This window comes from Castanea sativa, chromosome 10 (assembly GCF_040712315.1).
Source record: "Castanea sativa cultivar Marrone di Chiusa Pesio chromosome 10, ASM4071231v1".
NCBI classification, from domain to species: domain Eukaryota; kingdom Viridiplantae; phylum Streptophyta; class Magnoliopsida; order Fagales; family Fagaceae; genus Castanea; species Castanea sativa.
This window is the reverse complement of record NC_134022.1, coordinates 33,841,636-33,853,009: the sequence shown is the minus strand read 5'-3', so window position 1 is coordinate 33,853,009 and position 11,374 is coordinate 33,841,636. Positions and strand designations below refer to the sequence as shown.

Sequence of the window (11,374 nt, the reverse complement as noted above, 5' to 3'; positions counted from 1 at the left end):
AAATTCCTATTACTGATTTTCCTATTGTAAATCCTTATACTGTCTTTGATAAACCTCAAAATACCTTCAAAAAATCCATAAAAAAGTTTTTAGGTCTTTCTCATCCTTCTAGTGTAAAAGTTCAAGAAAAAAGAAATGGAAGTTTCTCAGGGTCCATCTCTCTTATTTTGGTATTGAGTATGTCGAACCAAATAACTACCTTTATAAAGTACCAAACCCAAGACCTTATCAGGCCTTAACATTGGCCCATCCAAAAAGAGGTCCAACAAAAGTCTTAGAATCTAGACCAGTCCACGACGAAGTAGTCTAAAGAGTAAAGAGTTCCTTCTTGTATTTCTTAGAGCCCAAAACTGTACGTAAGAATATATTTAATATTGTGTTTGGAGTTCAACTGGGGTGGTGGCGCAGTTGGCTAGCGCGTAGGTCTCATAGCTTCGAGTTATCCTGAGGTCGAGAGTTCGAGCCTCTCTCACCCCAATTAAACTCTTTTTAGGTATGGTGAGTTGCTGCAGCACTGCATTCGTTTATTCTTCATCCTTTTACATCCTTTCCCTTTCTCTATTTTCTATTAACATGTGCACACAATACAATTATTAATAAATTATATAAGAAAAGTTTTTAACACTACTTTCATTGAAAATATCAAAAAGTAGTCAAAAAAATTAATTGTTTTATCATTTTTTTCATACTATGTTTCTAAGAATAGTCTCTAAACTAATGTTCTTAGAGCATTAGTTTACATTTTCTATATATTTCATTAATCTGCCTCATCATTGTTATGGGTCATGTTAACAGGTGTCTTTTAGGGCAATAATTAATGAATCATATAAGGAAATTTTTTAACACTACTTTCATTGAAAATATAAAAAGCAGTCAGAAAAATTAATTGTTTTATTATTTTTTCATACTATGTTTCTAAAAATAATCTCTAAGCTTATGTTCTTAAAGCATTAGTTAATATTTTCTATATTTCATTAATCTGCCTTATTTTAAGATCGTGACAATTTAACTAATAAACAGGAACTGATGTGAGAGGCCACATTTTCCCCTGATGGGTACACAGAATTGAAGTTGCAGATTTACTCTTTCAGTAAAGATTATCAGACCATAAAGCAAGAAACTCGAAACCTTCCTTTTTGTGTTCTCATTTCTTTTACTCTCTTTCGCGTTCATATTGTTGCCTGTGCCAAAGCGGTTGGTGCTGCAATATTTATTGACTATTATTGCTTTTTTGGTTATGATTTCTATAATTCTATCAGATAATACATTCTTTTTATTTTATATATATATATAAAGAATAGATAATACATTCTTTTTATTATATATATATATATATATATATATATATATATTCTTTTTATATATATGTGTGTGTTAAATACTTACATATAAAGTATAGAAGAAAATGAGTGGATGAAACTTATTTATTCTTAATATTCACCACTTGTGATAAAAGTATATATTTGGTAGGAAAGAATAAATTTAATTATTATTATAAATTTATAATACTCCACCGTTTCAAGTTTCAACTTAATGTAAATTATTGTTTGCTCTAAAATCTTAAACTAATAAAAAATGATGAATCTAAATCATTAATCTATCAATTATTCTATCGGATTGTGTTGTGTGGATAGAGGAGGTTCTCCCTCAATTTTTTTACATACTTCAAGCTGATATAGCCAATTTTCATTAATAAAGTTCTTAGTTTTTCTTCTTTAAAAAAAAAAAAAAACGATTATTCCATCAAGATACACTTAATCAACATTTAAGTAGTAATGGCTTCATGGGTTCCAGTTAACTCAAGTAATAAAATCTCTGATGATTGAATAAGAGATTTGGGATTTAATCATTGCCTAAACAAAAAATTAATTAGTGTCTTAGTTTGATAATAAAGAGTTATCATTAAGAGTAGATGTCATAAGTTACTCTCTAAAAAAAAGTAACAATGGCTTCATGCCATTTTGATTTAATGGTCTGTTTTAAAAGAATTACACTACTGCATCCTAACTTTTTATGTGTGTGTGTGATTCTCAAAAAAAATAAAAATTAAATAAAATAAAAATTAACGCTGGTTTAGCTAAAATGAACATGATACATTGATTCTAGGTGGAGGGTCAAGTTGTGGGCTTGTGGCTGGACCTCCAAGGAAATAGACAGTTGAGCTAACATCTGCTAATGGGCCAAATTTGTGAAATAGGCTTAATGGAGTTATAACTTATAATTTTTGTAAAATCAACTGAACTTTTGGAACTCACGTGCATCAAATTCTTTCTTTTGGTCAGATTCGAATTTGATTTGCATTGATTCTTCCTATGTTTGGAACATATACTAATCCTAACAGGTTCTTTGTTGCTTTATTTTTTTCTTTTCTAAACCATACCTCCTCAACATAAGACTAATTTCAAAGTCCATTTGAGAGGATTTTCAGTGGCTAAAACCCAATATCAAACCTTAGCGGAATCTAGGAAAAGTTCATATAGTAGCATCAATGCCTTTTTTTTCTTTTTCTTTTTTCAAGATGTTTAGGAATATGTGGTGAAATGAAAATTATATGTTTAAATGAATTCTTTGCAGCAATAATAAAAGCTTGGAATTACAGAGGGGATACACCTACAAAGTTAAATTTGTAGCATGGGTGTCCTTGTTTAGGCCTTAAATTAATCTGGGGGTAGGTTGAAAGTTGAATGTCTAGAGAGAACTAGCCACAAACTTTACTCCCAGTACTTTTTGGGTCATACAGTGCCTAGCAGAATCAATGAATCTGCATTCAATCACTTAAATTCCTTCACTAATAAGATGTGGGTATGGGGCTCTATTCTTGTACAACATCACTGCCACTACCAGTCTTATCATGATTATCACCTTACTAGTGACATACAAGGCAAGAATTGCTTAAGTCACTATAAGATTTGACAGGGAATGATTCTGCAATATGTTGATGGCAACAATAATTGTACTGAAATAAACTGTCTGCTTATGGATATTGTGGCTGATTTTAACTGCTGCCTTTCAATGATATGGGACCAGCAATGGTAATGGATTGAACCCATGCCTTGAGCCAAGCAGCAATTATACTTGTAATTCTTGAAATATTGTTATTATTTTTTTTTTTTAATCATTGTGTAAATTCTATATCCTTTTCCGGGTTCAGAATCTTAATCTTTTTTACATATTTCATTCATATCCTTTTCTGGGTTTATGAAATGGAATGTGGTTGGTGCATTTCTATATATAGCATAGCAGTGAACTGCAGCTATTGTGGCTGCTTTCTTACTACGATAGAAAAATTGTGTCAAACACTTGAGAATTTACGAGTACATTTCTCTCATTCCTCCACTTATTATATAGTTACTCTAATTCATTCAGTGAAAACGATAATTGCTATATAGTTACTCTCCCCAATTGATTCATAGAAGCTGTTGTTCTTTGATATTTTTCATAACTTATCTTAAGCTAAAGTTTTTGCAAATTATAGAATGATTGATGAGAGCTGTGTAGATGAGAAAGAAATCACATGCATTGTTGGATGAATCAATTTGAAGAGGCATGGGCATGAGCAAGAGCCATATGCTAATTCACCAAAATGGAGAGAAGCACTCTCAGGTCGAACACATCACATGCAAAGCGTGGTCCTTAGGCTCCTGTGGATTGGTGTGGGGCTTACAATTGCGTGTTATAGTTGCAATTTGTGCAATTATTATTCCACTGAAAGTGAGACTTTGCAACTTCGTTTTAGTAAAATTTGATAGACCATTCCATGAGTGTTGAAATCATGCTTGATAATGCTTTGTTACCAAATACATCATAGTCATGGTCATCAAGCATATTGTTGGCTATTTTTCCACAAAGTTTGTGGGGGGTGGGCTCCTTTATAGCTGAAACTTTCTGGGGTGGGTTTTTTATGTCAAAATTGATGGAAAATAATTCTCGGGCCAATATATGTAGATCGATGCCAAGCTTGTCTTTATGTTATTACCCAACCAAAATTGAGTTTCGTGTCATTTGACTGAATTGGATTTGTATTCGGCTTTTCAATTATTATTATCTCCATCGGCTAATCACAATCATATTTTGGGACTACAGTAGTTTAGTCCACAGGTTTGAAGGGGTTTTTTTTTTTTTTTTTTTTTTCTTTCTTTTCCCTTTTGAAAATAAGAATAGAATTCATGGGATTTTATACGTAGGTGTCTTTTGCTACCTAAATAGTCCTTTTAAGTTTTAATGAACTGTATTCTCTCTTTTTCAACAACAACAGCAATAATAATATTCACTGATTGCCATGCTAACGAGTGTCCTTAGAGTAATAGTTAACAATCTATTTTAAAAAAAATTTGATATCACTTTTATAGAAAATGAAAAAAACTATCAAACATTAATTGTTTTTTTTTTCTTTTTTCATAAAAACTTTTTTTTTTAATAAATTGTTAATCATTACCTTAAGGGCATCTATTAACATTTATCTAGTATTAATACTAAATGTCATATTAACGGGTGTCCTTAGAGAAATATAAAAAGTTATCAAAAAAATTAATTACTTTATCACTTTTTCATAAAATAAATAGTTCTTAAGTCAATGCCGTTAGAGTATTGTTAACATTTTCCTAATAATAATAAAACCTTCAAACTCTTTAAGGTTTGAAAATTATATCCCTTATTAGTAAAGAGAAAGAATGTTTGAGTTTCTAAGAGCTCATTACCGTATTACAAGTAGTTGACTTAATTTTCTTCTTTTGAAGATTGCTTGATTTATATATGTAAGATATTTATATTTTCATAATCCTATATCATATCATATACACTATACACTTCCGTCAACATTGTAAATTGAGTCCTACAAAGTACAATCGTATGAAATTGATGGTAAACCATCAGTATCAACATTATAACAAGGTTTGTTTTTATTGTCAACCTACTGGGCTAGTTGCTTAAATAAAAACACTGCAATGCTTTGTTCACATTTGGTAAACAGGGGACCTCAAATAACTTGGGAACTAGAAATATGTGTCTGCTATTCCCCCACCCCCGACCTCCTTTCCTTTTTGGAAAATTACACACTGTCCTTTGTTAATAACAACCATGCCAAAGTTTTGCAGAAATAAAGTCTCCACCTCAAACTCTGTGATAAAAATAACAAGTATATTAAGATTTTCATTTTACATTTTTATTCTAGTTTTTTTTACTTAATACCACACATCAAAACTAAAAGTGCATGCAACACTTAATTCCACAAAGCAATATATAAACTCACACACCCCAACACAAGCACACGATGTAGGAATAAGCCCAAACTGTTCTTTTGCTTAATACTACATTTTATTTTAGTTATTCTAATTTTACTTACAAACTTATCTTTTTGATCAAGTGATAACATTCCCAATTTGTCCTTGACTTGTGGATGAAATTTTTATTTTACCCTTAAATTATTTAATTTACCCTTTACCTAAAAATTAAGAACACTTAATTGGCACATTTTGGTGTTTCAACAATGATATATTGGATTCAAATAACCCCACACCCAACTAATGATGTATATAAAATAAAATAAAAAAAGCGCTTAATCAAGTAATTCAAGAACGAGAGGGAGCATAAGTCGTTTTACACTTGGTATTTATCTGCATGGGGCATTATCCGTGTTTCTAACAAACCTATATATTAGTTTGAAAGGAGTAGAGTTTGGTAAAGGAACTTCTCCAATTTCCTTACGTTTTTAACTAGATGTGCGATACATGACATGTATTTGAAGTTTAAATTCCACATGTTATATATTTAAATAAAAAATTGGAGGGATGTATTTCTACCAAACATCCAAACAACTTGCTCTGGCTTTATAGCTTTACTGTTTGAGTAATTTTAGGTACAAATTTTTTTATAGTATTTTCCACAACTTAATTTGAAAAAAAGAGGGATGTAGATGAAGTTCATTAATCATTAGATATAATCCTGAGCTCACCTTAAAATGAGTCTTTCATGAATATTTCGCAAGATGTGTAAACTCACCAACAAATATGTCATATTCTGCCAGAAAGTAGTCAACTTTTTCAGTAGTCACAATTGTCACACTTGGATATTTTCACATATACAAATCAGTCCCATCATTTTCATTTTGTAAGTTAAATAATTGACATGAAAATGTATATGACACGCACAACCAAATCAGTATGAAACTATTTCATCAAAAAAATCAGTATGAAACTATTAGACCGCAGCAAAGGTCACTAGTCTTTGGGAGTTCCCCAAGTCTTAAAAGTTAAACCCACTTCCTATACTTTATTAATAGAGAATGTTTTGGTGTTTTTATTATGACAAGTTATGTTGATGACCAATTGCGTATTTGCAATAGTTTTGGTTAATGGTCTATTGATACATAGGACAATCAAATGATCCAACTGCTGGAAATATTCACTAAAAGGTATTCATATAATTTCATTATTAAAAAGGTATCCATATAATGATATAAGATACCCCCCCCCCCCTCATCAAAAAAAGATACTCCCCACTACCTTGCAATGAATCGGATTCGGATTATAATTAAGTATGCGTCAAAACTTAGGACCATTTATTTTAACATCAACTCATATATCCACTCACGAGATTAATAAAACCTAGGACCTTTTAAATCAAATAATTTTCTTCTAAAACAATCAAATAATTTTAAAAAATTACAATCAAAATGAGAGTTTTATATATATATATATATATATATATATATATATATATATATATATATATAAAGCCAAAACTCAGGAAATTCATTTAGATTTCAATTGGATTCTCAATTTTTGCGTCATGTGTTCTAACTAATTTTTAATTTTATATCAAGTGAATTGTATATATTTATATTAAGTATCCGGCACTATTCAGTTTTTTTTTCATTAAGAAGCGCGTTTCAGTGCTATTTAGTGGGTCCTATGCACTATTTACAGGACCCACAAACCTCTTTTTTCAGCAATTTTTTCATTAAAAATGGGTCCCACGGCACTATTCACACATTTAAAAATTATTTTGTTACAGTTTTTTTAGTTTTCAGTTTTTAGCAGTATCCAAACGAACCCTAAAAGTCAAGCTCAGATAAAATCAAATTAGAATCCAAATTGAATTTTAATTGAAATCCAATTGTATGTCATGTGTCCTATTTAATTTTTAATTTTTATGCTAAATGAATTATTAAATATAAAAATCAAAGAGTCCAAATTTAATTAGATTCTAAATTATATTTCAATTGGAGTCCAATTCTGCACCATGTGTCCATCTTTTTCTTTTTTTTTTAATTGTGACAAATGCATTATTAGGTGCAAAAACTAAAAAGTCTAAATTCAATCAAATTCTAAATCATATATATATATATATATATATATATAATATGAGAAACCATTATATATATATATATATATATATGTATATATATTTGAAATCTATTATTTAAAAAAATTGTGAGCTAACCATGTATAATTTCAATATTTTATAAATTAAAAAATGTATAATTTGAACTGTGTAAATGTGATTGTTTTAAATTGTACTTGTGCATATGCATGGGATTACACACTAGTCTATATATCTATGTATATAATTAAAGTCAAAACCTAGATAAAATTCAATTAGATTCTAAATTAGAATTCAATTGTGGGCTAATTTTGTCTCATGTGTCCACTTAAATATTTCAATTTCTGTGCCAAATGAATTAATGAGTGCAAACTACTAAGAATCTAATATTAATGAAATATAAAATAAAAATAACAAAACCAATCACATATACTCAACAAAGATCACCACACAACAAAGATCACCACACGTTCTAATAGTATGAAATTTAGGTAAGAATTTTAATATATGACTAATTACATTTACTTTTTTTTTAGTCATTTGACTAATTATTTATATTTTTATGATAAAAAATATGTTTAAATTTTAAATATATCCATGTGTATACATTTGTTACATGCTTTTTTTTAATAATTTGACTTATTATTATATTTTACAATAAAAATTGTGTTTAATTTTAAATACATTTATGCATATGCATAGGTTACATGCTAGTTGAGTGTAAAAATCAAAAAGTCCAAATCCAATTATATTCAAAATTGGATTTTAATTGGAGTCTAATTTTGTGCCACGTGTCTATCTTTTTTTTTTTAAATATTTGTGACAAGTGAATTATTGGGTGCAAAAATCGAATAACCTAAATCCAATTAAATTCTAAATTATATATATATAACCATTACATATTTTAGAAATATATGGTTTAAAAATATATTTTTTTTGAACAGTGTAATTATGATTATTTTTAATTGTACTTGTGTATATGTACAGAGTTACACACTAGTGTACTTATAAAACACAAAAACATAATTGTAAGATATATGGACATTAAACAAATTTATTAAAAATATATGAATATGTAGGGTATATTTGTTAGAAACTTAGGAGATTTTCTACTGGGTTATAGATTTACCCCCAATTAATCAATTCAATTACTCAAATTGATTAATTAAGTCAAATTACATGCAAATCATGGAGGCACCAACAAATCACCAAATAAACTAATATGAAGTAAAAATTAAATGACACGGTGATTTGTTAACGAATGGTTTAAACCTTTCGCAAGGCAAAAATCTCACCGGGTGAATTTCAAGTCTCCACTCCTAGGAATCCATTAATCAAGAATAAGCAATTACAAGTACAAGGAATCTTACCACTATCTTGGACTATCCCAAAATACCAACCTACAATTGAACATTTATTCCAAAACCTAATTAGAGTTGATCTTGTAGAAGACTTCTTTGCATGCACGAGTCCCAGTACGTGACTAACTCCAAACAACTGAATGATTGTTGTTAGCTGCAAAATTCTTCACTTCAAAACACGTTGAAGATCTGGAAGCACTTAGTTATAAAAGCCTAAAGCGCACAAAACACAATAACTTCTCACAAAGTGTATGAGTTTTGTAATGGAGTCTCTATGTCTTTGATGACTTTAAAATAAACCTTTTATATGGTCTAGGGTTGTGGAGGATGAAACCTTAGCAATCCAAGTCATTATGAGCCAAAATTTAGATTTGAGAATTCTAAAATCATAAATCTCAATAGATAGAGTTTGTGTCGAGCTTCTCCATCAAGTCTAGATAGATGTTAGTGTTAAGATTAGTGTTGAGAAATACTGAAACTATTTTTCTTCACTCTTTTTGGGATTAATCTTCATGTCTTTAATGATACCACTTAGAATGTACACTTTACATACTTCTTGATACATTAAACCCAACTTAGATCTGGCTAATTATAAGTAAAATGTGTTTTGTCAAAGAATAAGCTAACACATAGAAAATATGACCCTAACATTTTCAATTAATAGTTATTTTATCATCACTTATACAATAATATTTAATAAATCAAACTAAATATTTTAATTAAAATGTATCTATAGTATTTACTATTTACAATCAAATTGATCAAGCTAAAAAGTTATGTCTTGATTGCGATCTTGTGGTCCTGTGAATCTCAAGAATAAAACCCTGATCGCAAAAGGAGATGACAAAAAATATATTCAAACAAAACAAAACAAATGACGAGAAATGAGACAAATGGACTATTTATTTATTTTTAAATGTGTATATATTGTTAGCTATTTTCCTAAAAATGCCTGTTAAATAATTATATATTTTAGTTATTAAGCTCAACAAAATCCATGTGGATCTTATAAATTTACAGTAGCCTAAAAGAACTCTATTTTTTAAAAATAAAATTGGACTACGCATTAATATAATCATACAATACAATTCATATGATATACACATATGAATTGTACAATACATGCAATCTTGGCCCATTTTTCATGAATCAGGTTTTGGGTTAACCCATTTTCCCAAATCCCTCTATCCATACTTATTTATTTTTCAGATTACAATTTGTCAAGTCTACTTGGTATCATTAGCATAAGATTTGTGTACAAAAACCTATTTTAGTCATAGTTTTTTTTTTTTTTCTTATCCTTCTCAAGAAAGTAGATTTATGGTAAATGGCTAAATGCAAATATACAGAGATACATGAGATAAAGAGCGTCAAATGTATTTTGATAATTTGGAAGTAAAAAAAAAAAAAAAAAAAAAAAGATTTTAAAAATATGCCCCAAGCAATTTGCCCAATGAGTTGATTCTTGATTAGCCAATTTTATACTCTCTTTTTTTTTTTTTTTTTTTTTTTTTTGCCTGGAAATATTTTGCTGACTAATTTGTTTAAATATGAAATAGAAAAAAAGAGGCTTTATGTAAATAAGCCAACTTATTTGTCTAAAATTAGTTTATTCCTTAAATTTTTTTATACAAAAAAATAATGGTTCAACCTTTAGCCATACTACTTCAACCTTTACCCATGAAACAACTTGAAAACTTCATAAACTGATAAGGTAAGGAATTGACTTTCAAATTTACGTCACGCTCTAAACTAATCAACCTATCACCCACAAATATCGCCGGGTGTTATTCATTAACTTTTATAGCTCCCAAGATAACCAAACATACAAGGGTGCACCACTCTCGCTTTCAATCCAACTGTTGGCCAAAATAATGAAACAATTACCAAACATGAATCCATGATCAACGAAATGAAGAATTGTAAACATTTTTGGATTCACCGTCACCTAAGCATAAGCTGTGTCCTGGCATACAAGAGGCAATGAAAGCGAGGATGCCGGTGGCTTAAAATTCCTAAATGCTTTACAGATTGACAGATTTTTAAAGACCCAAAAAGCCTCCAAAGTGGAAGACACTAAATATTTTAACACAATATATTTCTAACTACAAACTTGATTTGATATGTCACCAAAGCGCGTTAAAAGCATTTTCAATTGATTCTTATTCTATCATCATTCATTCCCCTCCTGAAGTCTATACAACATTTCTTTTCCCATCTTTTCTTATAAGGGGAATTTTTTTTGAGAAAATCTTAGGGGAAATTGATAATAATTTTTTGAGAATCTAGGGGAATTAATAATAAGATAAGAAAAACACAGTAATTAACTTTAATTCATTGGCTTTTGCTGTAAAGATATGGTCCATATGGACCCAAAAAATACAGATAGATCCTTAAGACCATGGTGGTCCCTACTTGACAAAATAGTTTATATCGATTATGACCTTTGCAAATTATTTTTAGACGTAAATTATGCACATTATGCGTGGACCAAAGAACCTTTTTTTTATATATAAATATTATGCATATTTATTAGGCTTGGGTTTGGGGTAGATCCAATGCTTTAAGTCAAATCATTGATGCATTTGCTAAGATGGAAGCAAACCTAAATCACATGAAATGTTTTGACTACTGTGGCCTCCCTCCCTAAGATCCTTCAAATTTCATTTTTTGCTTCCCCAATGCATATTGAT

At 29.4% G+C, this 11,374-nt stretch overlaps 1 non-coding gene across 1 annotated transcript; it reads left to right on the top strand.

The window, feature by feature from the left end:
* Positions 1 to 393: 393 nt before the first annotated feature.
* TRNAM-CAU (transfer RNA methionine (anticodon CAU)) lies at positions 394 to 477 on the top strand. Its single transcript is given in 2 exon segments — positions 394 to 431; positions 442 to 477. It is a non-coding gene; the product is annotated as a tRNA-Met (tRNA).
* The last annotated feature ends 10,897 nt before the right edge of the window (positions 478 to 11,374 follow it).